Source organism: Cololabis saira, chromosome 18 (genome assembly GCF_033807715.1).
Source record: "Cololabis saira isolate AMF1-May2022 chromosome 18, fColSai1.1, whole genome shotgun sequence".
In the NCBI taxonomy this organism is placed as follows: Eukaryota; Metazoa; Chordata; class Actinopteri; order Beloniformes; family Belonidae; genus Cololabis; species Cololabis saira.
Window position 1 is genome coordinate 25,433,119 of NC_084604.1, and position 17,070 is coordinate 25,450,188.

At 40.4% G+C, this 17,070-nt stretch overlaps 2 non-coding genes across 2 annotated transcripts; both read right to left on the reverse strand.

Annotated features, from left to right (window-relative positions):
- Window positions 1-346: 346 nt before the first annotated feature.
- Window positions 347-418, reverse strand: trnae-uuc (transfer RNA glutamic acid (anticodon UUC)). The gene has a single exon. It is a non-coding gene; the product is annotated as a tRNA-Glu (tRNA).
- A 16,452-nt stretch (window positions 419-16,870) lies between these two features.
- Window positions 16,871-16,942, reverse strand: trnae-cuc (transfer RNA glutamic acid (anticodon CUC)). The gene has a single exon. It is a non-coding gene; the product is annotated as a tRNA-Glu (tRNA).
- Between the last annotated feature and the right edge of the window lie 128 nt (window positions 16,943-17,070).

Genomic DNA, 17,070 nt, shown 5'->3' on the forward strand with positions numbered 1-17,070 from the left:
ACTTCACTGAAAAAAGCTTGCATGGCTTTAACTGCAGAGTGTCTCCGTCTGTTTTCCTGGCAGCTCTGCAAGTCGCACTTGCATCATCTCCTGAACCCATCAGTATATGAAAACCGGCTTATTCATCACATTAAGCAGATGCTTTTATCCAAAGCTACTTACAACAGAGTACAACCACAGTAGCACACTAAATCATCCACAGGTCCACATTAGGAAGTTGAAGAGGATTGCAGTTGAGGAGTTCATGGAGGAAAGTTTTCAAGAAACAGAGAAGGATGACTCTCATCCTGCAAGGATTGAGGAATGGGCCAGGTAGTGAGCACAGCATTTGATGGAGAAAACTCAATTCCCACACCGGGAGTTGAACCCGGGCCGCCTGGGTGAAAACCAGGAATCCTGACCGCTAGACCATGTGGGAGCTTGCAGAAGCCTCTGCCTCACCAGACTGTTACACTTGGATGTCCGTGTCCGTCTATCAGGTGAAGTGCATTAACAACTCGTCTTGTGTTTGACTCAGTGATTTTTGATCTCTTGCTTTTAGATCCGTCATGCATCCAACAACAGAGGCGCTCCTGAGCTCAGAGCCACTTGCCATTATTTTATTTTTTTTTTAGACTTCTGAAAAATACTTTGTGTAGATTCATTAAAAAAAACAGCTATATTTGGCCCCCAAGTTTTCTGCAACAGCAATATGATTTCAATAATTGACCTTTTGTAGTATTATGTCTCTTTTTTCTGTCTTGCCTCAATGCATAAGATTTGCAACAGCTACTTTCAGATATTTAGCGTATTCATTTTTTTCTACATGTTTTTGTAAGTCATGAGATTCACAACCTGTAGCGGTTGCAAAGGTTGGGTTGGGTGGTAGACCTACGCATACACATGACTGTCGAGCAGAAGAAGCCTGCTTGACTCCAGTACTAATCAATGAAGTTTTCAAGTAACCTCAGTGTTTTGTTGCCTTTAGTTTTTTTCCTTTTTAAGATTTTGTGACTCAAGTGGCCTTTATCGACAGTATTCATACTGCAGTGCACGCATGAAAGGGCCACTGGCTGGGACTCTTGTTTTTTAAAATACTGTAGACTGTGTTTATTTAGCTTTAGCTTGAGCCATATTACATGCTCTGCACTAATACTCACATATCCATTCATGAGCACCTTCAACACTGATCTCACTGATTGCTACATCTCATAGTTAGGGCCCGAGCACTAACAGTGTGAAGGCCCTATTGTATCTGTAGGAATTTTTCTCGTTCTCGTTTTTTTTTTCCTTCTTCTGATGAAATGAGGGCCTTTTTGCCCCCTTAAACGTGCCCCAAAAGTCACCAAATTTTGCACGCAAGCCAGGCCTGGCAAAAAATTTGATATTTAATGGTTTGCATTAATGGGCATGGCAAAATGGCTCAACAGCGCCCCCTAGAAAACTTTGTGCCTCAAGCCCCACAGTACGGTTTGACGTACATGCACGAAAATCGGTACACACCTGTAGTTTTGACTCCTTGACCATAATTGGTGCAAATTAGCCCCGCCCCTTCTTCTGATTGGTCGATATGTGATAGTCCCTATTTTCTGCTATAACTTTTGAACGGGTTGTGATACAGACATGTGGGGGGTGTCATTTGATTTGGTTTAGAGTCCTTAACCTTCATTGGTGTAAATTATCTCCACCCCTTTTTCTGATTGGTGGATATTTCATAGTTCCTATTTTCTGCTATAACTTTTGAATGGTTTGCCATAGAGAGTCGTGGATGGTGTCATTTCTGATATGCTTATGATGATGAGTTGAGTTTTATGTGAACAGCAAAGGCACTTTTTATAGTATTATTGACCTAGGAATGTGGGGGGAACCGGGGGGGGGGGATGGCCATGAGTGCGTGTGCCATGAGGGCCCGTTCATCGCTGCTTGCAGCTTTAATTTTTCTTGTTATTTGTGTCATGTGTTAATCTTTTGTTACAATAAACTGATTTGTTGTTACTCTAGATAATGTGTATCTCTCTTTTGTGTCATGGCAAGCCGGGTCATGACAACACACACACGTGCACAAAAGCACAAAAACACACCGAGGCCACCTAATCCTCTCTCGCCCATCACATTGTCTCCAGGGCGCCGCCGCAAGAGGCAACTGGAGAGACTGAACCGGAACAATGCTGCAGTTTCAGATGGCGTCAGCCCCTGAGTCCTGGAGGTCTGAGCAGACCTGTTATGTGGGACGCAACATCACCTCTATGACCTTAGTCTGTCTCAGGAAAGGGTTACAGTACTGTGGAAGACATCCTGCCGTGTTCTGGTAAACAAAACTCCCATTCATCTAACCTCAACAACTACACACCAGTTTCCCTGACATCCCACATTATTAAAGTCTTGGAGAAACTATTGTTGGCTCACTTAAGTAAGAAAAAAAAAATCACCTGTTTGGACCAACTGCAATTTATTTATTGTCCTGAGGGCCTGCCTGCATCAGCGAGCCCATTCTCATCTGGACGACGCACACCCTAATGTAAGAATCATGTTTTTTAATGTCTCAATTGTGTTTAACATGGTTAATTTAAAATAATTGTGTGAGAAAGTCCCAAAAAATATCAGTTTATACCTTCAAGATTACCTCAGGCTTGCAATGTAAGTCAGAGTCCTGTCATCTTCATAAAGATTGAAATGACTACCATGGGTTGTGTCAGTGGTGGACAGGAGGCTGAGTATAGAGAACTAGGGGACCACTTTGTTGCGAGGTGTGAGAACAATCACGACATCTTGGATGTGAAGAAGACAAATTAGATGATTGTGTATTTTAGGTGGTCCAGGAATAACCAGAAGTCTTAGAGAGGAAGTGAGAGATGGTGGAGGACCTCAGTTACCTGGGTGTTCACCTGGACAACAGCCTTTACTGCAGATACATCATTGAGGCTGTATACAAGCAGGCACAGACCAGAATGTACTTCTCAAATAAGTTTGGGTCCTTCAGCATTTGTAGCGAGATGTTAACTGAAAGTCTGTGGTTAAGAATGCAGTTTTATCTGCGGTCATCTTTTGGGGCATCAGAGTCAGAGTCTCAAAGAAGCTGAGCAAACTGATAAAGCAGGCTGGGTCTGCGCTAGGGATAGATCTGGAGCTGATTCTGGGAAAAAAGGAATGTTTTACAAACTTCTTAACATAAGTGACCACACCACACATGCATTACACAACAGAATAGCTGTATTTCCATCACCGTTGATATTGCACAAATTGGTCTTGTGAAGATATAAATATGTCTAATTGAAAAGCGTTTATACGTAAAACTACCATAGGCCTATATCACAAATAAGTTTCACATTCACATTTTTGGGCAATTCAAAAAAGGAATATCTCATGAAACTGCAATAACAATAGCAACACCATTTTCTATATTCACATCCACAGATTTACCATAGTACTGTCTTTCTCTGGCTTGATGTAGCATGTACAACAAGTGAATCGTTTTCAATCCAGTGTTCCACCATGAAATTATGGACAATAAACTCTCAGAAACTTCCAGTCACATGCACTTACATATCACAACAAAGATTATTTGCCAGCCCCTGGCGTAAGACACAATAAAATATACCTCTATCAGGGACCATTGACGGTATAAAACAGTGGGCGAAGCATTAGTTAGACCCATTGGTTTCTGAGGATAATTTCTGAAGCCCACTTTCCTCCGTACGGGGCGCAGTCCTGTTGCTCTGGAAGCCAACAGGAACACACCCACCGTATGCAGTACTCGAGTTGTAAAAAGAAAGCAAGGGGGATGGTGGATTTTATCATATGGGGACAGATAATTTGTGCTGATTACAAATAATATAATATATTACAAATAATAGCAGTGACCAAAACACCTGCAGAAATACTGCAAGAATGACATAGCAGCAGTTAAATGCAGCCTTCTGTAAGCTTTAAATATCCACTGGGCTTACATCAAATACATCAAAACACAACAATAAAAAACAGTTTTCTGAACTTATCAATATGATAAAGTAAAATGGATCACTGCAAAAACTCAAAATAAGAACATTTGTCCTATTTCTAGTTAAAATGTCTCATTTTAGTAAAAAAAAAAATCTTATTACACTTAAAACAAGACTCATCACTGCAAAAATTTTCACCTGTTTCAAGTAGATTTTCACTTGAAATAAGTAGAAAAATCTGCCAGTGGAACAAGATTTTTTTGCTTGTAATGAGAAGATAAATCTTGTCCCACTTGCAGATGTTTCTACTATTTCAAGTGAAAATGTACTTGAAACAGGTGAAAATTGTCAAATACATTATTTTTCTGGTGATGACTCTAAAATGTTGAAATAGCAGTAAAACCACATTCATTGATGAAATGACATAAGGGATGGAAAGGGGGGATGGCAGTTTTACAGGGGGGATGATTTTGACCGTTTTTATTTCAGGGGGGGATGCCATCCCCCCTCATCCCCCCTCAACTCCAGTACTGACCGTATGTCAATCAAAGTTAGCGTTGGCTATCAGCTTCTTCAGCGGATGCCCGCCGAAATATCTCCAGAGCTGCTGACAGAGGTTCACAGGAGAATATAGCATTTAACATGTTCTTGGCGGTGAAATAAAAAATCATAGTCGCGTTTAATTGTACAAATGGCTGGTTGCTTCGCTTTTTCTTTTATCTTTTATCCTATTTTATTGCTTTGATTGTATGAAGGATAGTTTCACCAATATTTTATGTCTTTTAACTTACCAAAAAATGTTTTTGAACCAGACTATAAATATGTTTATTTCTGCTCTAAAGTTGGACATTTTAACATGTGAGTCGATGGAGTTTAACTCGCTTTTTTCAGCCAGCCTCTAGTGGTCAGTCGAGGAACTGCAGCGAATCTTAGTTACGCATGAGCCTCGACCAGGAAGTTAGATAGTTTGTGCTTGGTTGGGACAAAGGGGTTTTACAAAATGTATGTCTGCCCCCACTTATTAACACACCAGATCTATATGTCCCCCTGTGGTCAGCGGCGTAGCTTTAGCACATTTGTAATAATTGTTATTCATGAGGGCATTGATAAACACATGTCTAATTGTCTGTTTGTTGACAGTCTCTAAATGTCTTATTATTTATTATTTCATGACAGCTTGAGTGGTTTCAGGTATACAAATTAACTATAGAAGCTTGAGACGTCCATTTCCACTGTTTTCGGAAGGACTAATTGCAAGAGGAGAAAAGGTGAGTTTGTCGTAGTTTAATGAGTTAATATAGAGTCAGTTGAGAGTCAGAATGCAGAGTTCTTACAAATACAAGGAAACTGGACCATATTACACCGGTCATGACATTGCTACACTGGCTTCCACTTAGTCAAAGGATAGAGTTTAAAATCTTACTGCTGGTCTACAAAGACCTGAATGGTCTTGGACCAAAATACATGCTTGATCTGTTAGTTCCTATGAAGCTCCCAGACCCCTGAGGTTCATCTGGATCTGGTTTGTTGTGTGTCCCAAGAACAAGAACCAAGCAAGGTGAGGCAGCGTTCAGTTATTCTGCTCCTCACCGGTGGAACAAACTTCCTGTAGACCTGAGGTCTGCTCCAACTGTCAGCTCCTTTAAATCAGGCCTAAAAACATTACTGTTTACTGAAGCGTACTCCTAAATTAAATACTTACCTGCTGTACTCTACTGCCCTTATTTTTTAATAACTTGTGCTTTTTATTATTTTACCTCTTTTCTCATCATTTTATTTCATTTTATTTGTTATTTAAGCGTACTCTTAAATTAAATACTTTTTGAAAACCATGCAAAGTTATGGATAAGCCCTGAATGCAGGCATTGTGACATAGAATTGTCAAATTGGTTTGATTCACCACACGAATCGGCACAGATTACTTTGTAATACTGTATTTGACCCGGTCTTTGTACGTTTTGACCGAATAGAAACATAATTCTCGTCAGTTGTGTGAAAACCGTGCGAAGTTATGGAAATAAGACCTGGAAACAGGCATTGTGGCATAGAATTGTCAAATTGGTTTAATTCACCGTACGAATTGTTACAGATTACTTTTGTAATAATGTATTTGACTCGGTCTTTGTATGTTTTCACCGTATAGAAACGTAATTCTGGCCTTTTTAAGAATGTGATGTGTACCTGCTGTACTCTACTGCCCTTACTTTTTAACAACTTGTGCTTTCTATTATGTTACCTCTTTTCTTATCATTTTATTACATTTTATTTGTAATTTAGGTTTTAATTGTGTCTTGCCGCTTTTAATGTTGATGTAAAGCACTTTGAATTACCTTGTGTTGAATTGTGCTCTACAAATAAACTTGCCTTGCCTTAAATTTGATTGACAATTTGATATATTGGTTCAAAACTGTAAAGGACGTAGCAATCAAACAACATTGTCAGTACAAGACATTTTTAGTACTATAATATAGTGTTGAAGTTATTAACGCCCACTTCAAAAGCTTTGCATGATTATTCCAAAATGATTACTTGTTCTTATGTTGTATATATTTTTGTTCTTTTTTAAACAATAAGATAACAATTGATTTTCCTTTTGAGATTAAGGAATTTTGTTTCATTAAACTGTTTCACTAAATTCAGTTCAGCATCGACTCACTCAATCACCCCATCTCTGCCCTGTGAGTGACACGATAAGCTCAGGCCTCATTAGCCTTTCTAACTGGTCCAGCACAGTTGCAGTGGGCCGGTCTGCGCTCGGGCCACACGCCAAGCTTAAATAAACTGACCCAGTGGAAACATTGTGCAGGCTGACCAACACGTCACACAGTGCGATGACAATATTTGACTCAGACTGAACTAGATGGGAAAATCATTTTATGAAAACTTTTCTGGTTTGGCTAAACTATACTCGCATTTAAATCTGCAAGGTTGAAACTGACGAATCTTTCAAAAGGAAACTTCACCTGATAGTAGTTAAATATACTATCTACATACAGTTTTCAAGACTCTAAAAATCCCACAAGGAATTTGTTTCTAAATACCCTTGATCCCTCCACATTAAAGGCACGCCGGTCTATTCCCAACAGACACGTCTGCTTAATGCCAATTCATTTAAAACTCATTTGTCAGCTGTTCAAAAGATAATTTCCTCATATCTGAAAAAGAGACAGCTTCTTTGTTTAACACTTATCCTTTTTTTTAAAACACACACACATGCATGGCTTCAATGTCACGCTGAAAGTTTACTTTGAATTTGCTGTTTTAGCTTCTTTTTTTTTAATTGCACTGATGACTTAAGAGTACCTTGTCAAACATAGCTTTAACTTGTTTTTTGTAAGTATGTTCACAGTGAGCATGTGTAAACCACACCGTGAGCTCTGTGTGTGTGTATGCGCACACAGTGTGGCGTCTATAGCTTGTGGAGAATCCATCAAAGCTTATCATTTTAAGTAAACATGACAGAGTGGACAAAATGTCTTCTGCACCGCCAGACCTGCTATCTGACCACAAGCCATATCTGTGATGATGGACTGATGTGGCGCTGGCCTGGACTACCCAGAGTCTGAATGTGAGAGTGGGAGTGAACATATGAGCACACTTACACAGGCACACACATACAACGCACATGAAAGTGCACTTCAAAAGGCACACACACACACACACACACACACACACACACACACACACACACACACACACACACACACACACACACACACACACACACACACACACACACACACACAGTAAGCACACACTTATGCTACCCTTATATCTTTTACATCTCAAAGGAATACTGCTCTCAAAGTGCATGAAAAGTTACCTTATGAACTTTATGTTCCTTATGGCTGGCAAAAATGGGAATTTACAGCTCTTATTTATGAAATAGTTTTATTTTTCTTTCCAAAAAGATATTTTTATTGTACAGGACAAGCCTCGTTTTATGGCAGGTGAGATCAGAGAAGAGTTAAGGAGTGCCGGGGGGGAGATTTATTAGTAATATTAAGTCATAGTTCATACTATGTAATCATGGTACAGATCATGAGCACCGGTATGAGCTGCAGGATGTCAAAACATATTATCAAAATTCCAAAATGGCTTGGAAATGAAGATAAATGCATATTCAGGGATTTTTAGTCTTTTTTTTTTCAAATTTGTCCAAAGTGAGTTTACTTGCATGTGTGTGCAAGTGCTGAGGTCACCCTGTGTTCCTCTACTTGTTACAACACCACTGATAAGGAGGGTAAACAGCCATGCACTGTTTGCTCCCTTACCATAGTCACATGATCAAAAAAACTGATTATAGGGTTTGTGTGTATTTATGTGTTTTTCAGAAGGAAATTGTATCGTTTATGCCCATGTCTGCTGCAGGTTTCAGACACTGGCTTGCTCCTTCTTCAGGGCGTGGTCCAGGCAACTGTCTCGATGGTTAAGAACTAAAAGTCCAGCATTGATAACCTTTCCCTCGCTATTTAATTCCTGGGTCAAAAGTCATGGCTGCAGTGCCTCAGCTGACTTGGCAGATTGACAGTAGGCGTAGTGGCACTGGATGGTATACAGTATAGAGCTGTTTTGGAGCCTTGTCTCCATCACTTTCGTTCTTCTGTGTGTGCGTATGCGGCGGGTTATGTCCGTGCATAGAGGTCATTAACCTCATAGTAACCCAGAAGGCGGTTTTTTGAGTCAGTCTGGACCTCCCCAGACCACCAAGACAGTGGTGAATGTTTCTATCACATCTAAACTAATACAGCTCAATGAATCACGCACAAATATTTCAAGAATTTTGATATATCAGTCCCTTCAGTTAACCGCAGATCCTTTTGAACAGGACTGAACCATCAATGGTAAATCCCTTATATTGATTTGTTTGTGACCAACATTGAATTAGACAAATAATTTTGTGTTAAATAAATGTCTTTCTACAAACAGGTACACAATGATAGGCAGTAGTATACACACAGCTGTTCACGAGGAGTGACATAATCTGTAAATGAAGCCGGCTGGGCCCTCAGCGTGATGCGACATCTATCTTGTAGGACTGTCACTTCCGTCTGCAACTTCCTTCCACCCACCTATTTCATGGATTTCAGCTAAAGCTATGCAAGAATGTTGTTTCTTTGAAGTTTGGACTTTGACGACATTAAAGTTAACGTCACAGCATTGTTCCCGACCTCTGTGATGTTTTCTGTTCTTTTCTAACATGACACAGCAAAAAAAGAGAGGCAAACTCATCAATCAACCATTGGAAAGGAAATTTCTGTGCATTTAATGGCATAAGCTTTTTTCAATTTTTTTAACAAGACAATATTGAAAGAAATGTTAAAATAACACCATTAAATTTGTTCTCAGTAGTCCCAATAAATTACCATATCCCCATGGTCTTGAAGATTTTCCAACCACCTGTTTTTTGGGGTTGGTGCAGTTTACTGCTCCATGTCATCCAAGCTTAGAAATTTGTCTCTTTGAGATTTGACAAGCCCTATTTTTGCCCATATAAAGTTGGAAGCGTATGCCGACCGAGTTGCCAGGATAATATGATGCTCTTCTATATTTCTGCAAAAAATAATGACAAACAATACCCAGTTAGCATTTACATGCCAGTCCCACTTGGTTTAAAAGTAGGTGGCAAATATGGGTCCCATGTGGGTTTGTTTGAGGTTCAGCAGTGGCCATGCTTGTGTTTTATATAGATTGAGAGGAATCTGTCTGGGTTTTAGGTCTTAACCGGCGGTGGGTTTCCGCTAGAACGTAGCTAGCTAGCTCAGCAAATAACAAGCAGGTTTTTGAAAAATATAACTTCTTTCAGCTGTTTGACTATCTAGTGAAGTTGCATAGGCTGCAAGTGTAGGCTGTTAGAACCTCGATGATAAGTTTCCTTTTCCAATGCAGCAACAAGGTGGTGCAAGTAATATATAATAGTCCGCATTAGCATTGATTAACAATACATTGATTGTAACCTGCTGAAACTCCACGAGGAAACTTGTCTCCTTTCAATTTGACTTTGGTATAAGTTTCTCTAAGTTGTACTGGAGGTCTTGTTGAACTGAAGTGAAGTGAATTCCTCATGTTTTTTTCTACTCTTCATTTAAAGGAGCATGAGGCAGGATTGAGACAGGATTTATGAAAAAAATTTGTATATGTTTCAAGTTTTCTAGTAATAATGTCAGATGAAGCGTTCCAAACCCAAAAGAATGTTTCCTCTAGTGTATCTCTCCGTTCCCTTGAACAGGCTGTGTGCTGCAAAATGTGCTGCAATTCGGAGTCCGAATTTCCCGCGCTGTCCTGCGGATGTGACGTCACATGACGGTGCATGCGCGTTCTCCCCGTTCTCCCGTGCCGGCTTCGCTGTTGGCTGCAGTACCCCCGACGGCCGTCGTGGCGAAGGGCGGCGCTAGAGAGTCTAATTTCTTAAAAGGAGCCTCAAGCTCCTTTAACTTTTCGTTTGTTTCTAAAGCCACCAGAAAATGATTTAGGGTTGATAAATGAAACATGGGGCAGTACGGTAGCTTGGTGGTTAGCACTGTTGCCTCACAGCGAGAAGGTTCCCGGTTCGACTCCCTGGCCCAGCGGGAGCCTTTCTGTGTGGAGTTTGCATGTTATTTGCGTGGGTTCATTGCGGGTACTCCAGCTTCCTCCCACAGTCTAAAAACATGCATAGTAGGTTAACTGATGATTATAAATTGCCCGTAGGTGTGAGTGTGAGTATGTCTGGTTGTCTGTTTATGTATGTGGCCCTGCGATGGACTGGTGATCTGTCCAGGGTGGATCCCTGCCTCTCACCTGTAATGAGCTGGGATAGGCTCCAGCAGACCCCCGCGACCCTGCAAAGGATAAAGCGGGTATGGAAAATGGATGGAAATGAAATATGTGATTAGGTTTGAGGATAGAAATTATCCTTACAAACTATCACTCTTTATTCTGGTGTTACTGATACAAGGCTCCTGAGGAATATGTGTTGTAGATGTGGTACGGTACATCTGCCAACTAGACTCGGGCCTCATCCGACCGACCTCATCACCCCAGATGAAGTACGTTGCACTGTAAAGGATGAGAACAACAGAAAAGCACCTGGAGACACTCGAGATCAGGGCAGCCCCTCAAGATCATCTCCCTCTTCTAGAGACTTTACAGCAACATAATGACGTGCGTCTATGTCAACTGGATGACTCCGTATCAACAGTGGAGCTTGAGGGGGGTGCATGACTCTCCCCAACCTCTCCAACAGCTTCATCAACTACCTCATTGACAAAGGTGTATGAGAGGGGTGTGTGTCAAACTGGAATACACAGATGGTAACATCCTGTTCTCCACCACCATCCACCAGCGGAGGGATGGATGCGGCCTCGCTGCCGGGATCATGCAAGAGCTGTGGAGGCCACTGTGGCACCATCGATTCATCTCCTGTGAGACAAAGCTAATGATTGACAGTGCATCGGTTCTCTCAGTCCTCCTCCAGGGTTCAGGGACTTGGCTTGACTTGGCTTCGCTGACAGACCCTTGAGAATCGCTGGATTTGAACGCTGAGGAAGCTTGAAACCATCAAGTATAATCACCATGTGTTCAATAATGTTGGTCTCAATGCTAATTCCATGTTCGCAAAATGTAAAAGTTGTATTTGAACTCTTCTTGAGGGTATGCTATTCTCACTGGTGGTTACTTTAACTGCCTGGTTAAACGGGGTCTCCCCATATTTACTGTTTCTCACCTCCCAAGCATATCATCTCAAGTGAAAGTCAACTTTAAAAAGATGAGTTTAGTTGATTTTAGGGTTTTTACCTAGCATGTTTAAGATAGAAACATCAATTGAACACTTTTGTTGTATTTGACAGTAATTTTATATGACAAAGGGGCATCATGGTGGCCTGGTGGTGACCACTGAAGCCTCACAGCCAGAAGTGTTTGCATGTTCTCCCTGTTAGTGTGTTTTTTTACTCAGACAGTTAAAAAAACTACTGTAAATAATGGATAGTTGGCACACTTGATGTTTCTCAGCAACTTAAACTTGGATTTTAAGTTTTCATCCATGTCAAAAATGCATTTACTGAACAATAAATTGGAAGCATTTGTTGTTTGAAATTTATAGCATGGAAAACTTAAAATTCTAACTTTATGCAGCTATTAGAGAAAAAATGAATTGAGCAACTGATAGATATGAAAAATGCTGTTTATTTCAAAAGTTACAAATACAAGTTAGCTGGATACCTTGAATGATTTGATTGCCCTCAAAATTCAACAATCCAGTTACCTTGAAGTTTGGTTTCTTCAACTTTTTCATTCCTGTAGTGTAGTTTATGTGGTTCAGCCATTTTTAATCAGGGGTGAAATCTCCTTTGTAAATAGTTAACATGAATTTATTTACACTTTTTTGTTGGTGTAAATTATAATTCCAACATGCAATTTAATTGTCTGCTAATAGAGCTAAACAAAACATGTCAAACACACAAATCAACACTGGTTAGTTTCACAACATTCATAAAATAAGCTGTAGCGCTTCAACTAAACTATTAAAATGAAAACAACAAGCTTGACATGAAACAAACTTATTACAAAAAAAAAATCTAAAAATCTAAAATGAACCCTTCCATCTTATTCTGAGCTGTTTGTACGTCGATCTCTTCAGTACAAAGCTCAGATCTGTCAGAGCTCTTAATTGTTTGTTAACGGGACCCTTAGCTCTGACAGGATTTTATTTAAACTCTTGTTTATCTTCATGTCAAACTGTTTAAAGGATTTCTAGTCAGAATTGCTTTATTGCCCAAGACACTGTCAACAATCTTAAATCTTCATGTAAATTTTACAGATAAAACACACCATTCTCAAAAATATGACTCTGCTTTCCTCTACACGTCTGGGCTCATTATAATGAGTTATGACCCAATATTCTCTATCAATTATCATTTGTGTGACATACCCTTTTTCAGTGTTTAGGTTTTGCTCCTTCTTGCTGCCAGAGTGTACTTGAAGTTATCAGTGATTGTAGTCTAAGCTATAAGTGTGACGTCTGAGCAAACAAGATTTTAAATCAATCCAAGGCCCTAGCTGGGTCAGACCTTTGCTGCAAAGACAGTTTATAGAGATATAGGCAACATATCATCCGTATTTGCACTGAATTACCAAAACAAGGATGGTGTGAACAAAACAAGAGAGGATTTTAGTCTCTGCCGTTTTTCAATATTTCAGTTGAGGCACCAGGCACAACCTAAAAAGGATAATAAAAAAAAAAAACTTTATCTGTATATTTGTATGCATTGCTGGTGTAATATTACCTCAAATTTCAAAGTAAACACAATAATGATGTTTAATGGGCCCCAAAAGGAATAAACTTTAAAAATTCTAATATCAGGGGTTGCAAATAAACTGCAAGCAGATATTTAATATGAATAGAAGACCATCTTATGTTACAGCTCTGTCTGAGGAGCACATCTTGAAAACATTACTGAGCAGAGAGTCGAGTTTATTGAAGCTCATCTTTGTCTTTTCTTTTAATGCTCAAAATTCTGTGACAATGTGCATCTTTGCCCCAGCATGGTCTCTTTTCTTTCTCCATATCTCTGTTCAAAGTCCACCTTGTGTCTCCAGTAAGGGGGATACCAGAAAAAAAAAACAAGAAAACATTTAAGAAAAAAGATATACACATCTTACATTTTAATAAGAGGGTAGAGGGAGCATTTTTCGCTGACCTATTTCTGAGTCACATGGAAGTTTTGATGGTCTTGAAAGGGGACGATGATACCCAGACCCACGGGGTTCCTGCCAACACAAACCCTGCTCCCAACCAAACCACCACCCCCCACAATCCATTGCTCCTAGTAGGGCAAGAAGAGGAGGGGGTAGAGGGGGGGCTGCCGAGAGTCTGAACAGGCCAGAGGAGGGACACACCGGCGCCATGGCGATCCCAAAGACAACTTATCTCCTCTCTCACAATGATAGCGCCTGTCAAAATAACTGCCAAGATACACAGCCAGACAGGAACTGGTTAACTTGTAGGTTGTCCAATCACAAGGCCTGCTAATGGGTTCTCGGTCTTTCTATAACTGAGGCTAGATTACTTCACCGAGGCTCAAATAAGTTACATTTGTTGATTTTGATGAGATAGGGTTACATTAAATGCAGAAATCAGCTATGAGTTTCAGCCCAAATGTGAAGGTGTCCATGCAAAATTAGGACATAATGAAAAACAAAGGTTACTGTGACATCTGTACTCATCCAGCAGAGATTGTTTTGGCTGCCAACTACTATTTTCATTGATTTGAAAAGGAGGAACATTTAGAAGTCTAATGTACGTTTTCCAAGGATACTGTTTTATCTGTAGTTTGTTTTGTGGATGGATTGTTCTGCATGCTTTCTCTCTTCCTCAGGTTGGTGATCATCAGAACATTTGTTGTGGTCTGTGGCCACCTGGTGGTTGTAGTTGGCAACCTGAAACCAAGGCGTAAGGTGGAATGGAATTATCTCTATGTATGAATGGCTTATGAGACAAAAAGGCCCCCGAACATAAATATTCAAGACCCCTCCATGTCCAATAATGAGTGTTTCAATGTATCTAAGATTATTATGTAATTGTGGGTCGCGCTTTGTTTCAAGTAAGCCATATAAACCTTTGTCTTTTATGTGAAATTTTGTATTACTTTTTGTCTTTGAAACATCTTTATTTGAGACTTACAGTATCTCACACTATTTTAGAGCCTACAACGAGTCTAAAAGGCCAGCCATACCCCCCAAAGCAGCCTAATGAATAAAGATATTTCTCCTGAAATGTTCATATCGCAGAGAAAATTCCAATCCAATCCATTTTCTATACCCGCTTTATCCTGTGCAGGGTCACAGGGGTCTGCTGGAGTCTATCCCAGCTAATTTCAGGAGAGAGGCAGGGGTTCACCCTGGACAGTTCACCAGTCCATCGCAGGGCCACATACATAAACAGACAACCATGGATACTCACACTCACACCTACGGGCAATTTAGAACCATCAGTTAACCTACTATGCATGTTTTTGGACTGTGGGAGGAAGCTGGAGTACCCAGAGGGAACCCACGCAAATAACATGCAAACTCCACACAGGAAGACTCCCGCAGGGCCAGGGAGTCCAATTGGGAACCTTCTTGCTGTGAGGCAACAATTTTAACCCGCAAGCTAGCAACCCTAAATCATTTTCTGGAAACCAAGTGGCTTTAGTTCTTTTAGGAAATGAAAGAAAAGTTAAATGAAGAGTAGAAAAAAACATGAGGAATTCACTTCACTTCAGTTCAACAAGACCTCCAGTACAACTTAGAGAAACTTATACCAAAGTCAAATTGAAAGGAGACAAGTTTCCTCGTGGAGTTTCAGCAGTTTACCGGGAACCTTCTTGCTGTGGGGCAACAGTGCTAACCACCAAGCCACCGTGCTGCGCGCAGAGAAAATTATCATACAAAATTGACTTTGAAAGCATGGGTGCAGATCCCGGGTGCATGTCCCCCCCAATTTCTGAAAAACATGAATGGTCCCCCCCAATAAAAATACCCTTAATTATTCCAAATTGAACAAATGTATTTTCAGACTTAAAGCAGCACTATGTAACTTTTCCACCTTAATCTAATATTTCCAGAGTCATTGTGATGGTACATCAACTTACAACAGGTTTAATGACACCTCTGTCATGGTCTGAGGGGTCTGTATCACCTTCACTGGCACTATGTAACTTTGAGGTGCATGGTAGGAACCCTGCCACACTACTGGTAAAGCACTACCGCTTTTGTCCAAAGGAGCCGCCAAACTCAACAAAAGCTGAAAGTTACGTTGTGCTGCTTTAAAGGTTGAATATGTAGAATATTTATTAAAAATATATTTTTAAAAAAAAAATACATCCACGGTGCGTTTTGAGGTGTACAGAATGAAAGCAATGGGTCCTTTTTTTTTTTAGAACTTTTTACCACCATAACTGTGTTAAAACATGATCAGTTAGTTTAAACAACTTGTTTAGGGCTCCATATTTCATCCATATATCAATTGATCGTGCATAAAGTAGTCCCTTAGGATAAAAGGAAGATGGTGAGAAGAATTTGAGATGAGTTGACACTACGTGCCCAAAACCCTTAAAATTATGATTTACGAATATAACAGTTAAGTAAGCAGTGACACACACTGTTGGCTGTTTAGGACAAATGAACAAGAAAGGTAAGCACAATAAATGATTCCCTGTGCAGTATTTTATGGCGAGCCTTTACCAATTTATGGCATGGTATGAGTTGCATATTGGCAAAAAATTTCAAATTAAAATCACGTTGGTGTCCCCCCCAATCCTGACATCGGATCTGCACCCCTGGTTGAAAGAGTAGGCGGTCATTACTGTATTATAGATGCCACTGTTGAAGCGGCTGAGGTGCGGGTGGACTCTCTGCCCAGCTTCCCTCATTGTCAGGCCATGATCTATAACATGATCCACCAAAGTTGCCCTTATATCGTCAGATATGGAGGTCCGTGCATTGCCTCTTCGACCTTGTCCTTGCCCTCCTTTTCGTCCTCTTCCTCGTCCTCTTGCTCTCCCTCCATCCATGCTTGCAAAGTTCTTGAAATGGCTAAACTGAGGCCTTTTTGTAGCTGGCTGATTGGTGTTACGTTTGGCAAGCAGGTGTCTTCAGGTGTGTATTTGAATGGTTGCAATTAACCGATGTGTTTTGTATTTTGGAAACATGTGTTTTCCAAATGGTACCCTGAGATTTCATTTGTGAACGAAGTGTCTTATGCATGAAATAGAGTCTAGTATGCAGGACCAAGTGTGTTGCATAAATGTTGCAGAATTGCAACTAGAGTGCAAAGCAGCGCTTTGGTTTAAGGTATGGGTACATGTGTTTGAGGTATAGTAACAAAAGTTTCAAGTCGTGTTACTTTAGTTTAAGCATGGGTCTATAGTGTTCAAGCAACGGGCAAAAACTGTAACAGAACTTCGGTCGGTAGGCGCAAAAAAACGTAGTTCCCTGACCGGGAATCGAACCCGGGCCGCGGCGGTGAGAGCGCCGAATCCTAACCACTAGACCACCAGGGAAGCCATACATGTCATGCAGCCAGTCGTTGTTTTTATATATACCCCTGTACTGTGTGAAGGGGTTGATTGTTGGCTGTAGTAGGTGATGCTGATTATCACATCTAATTAGCCAAATAAATCCAATATAA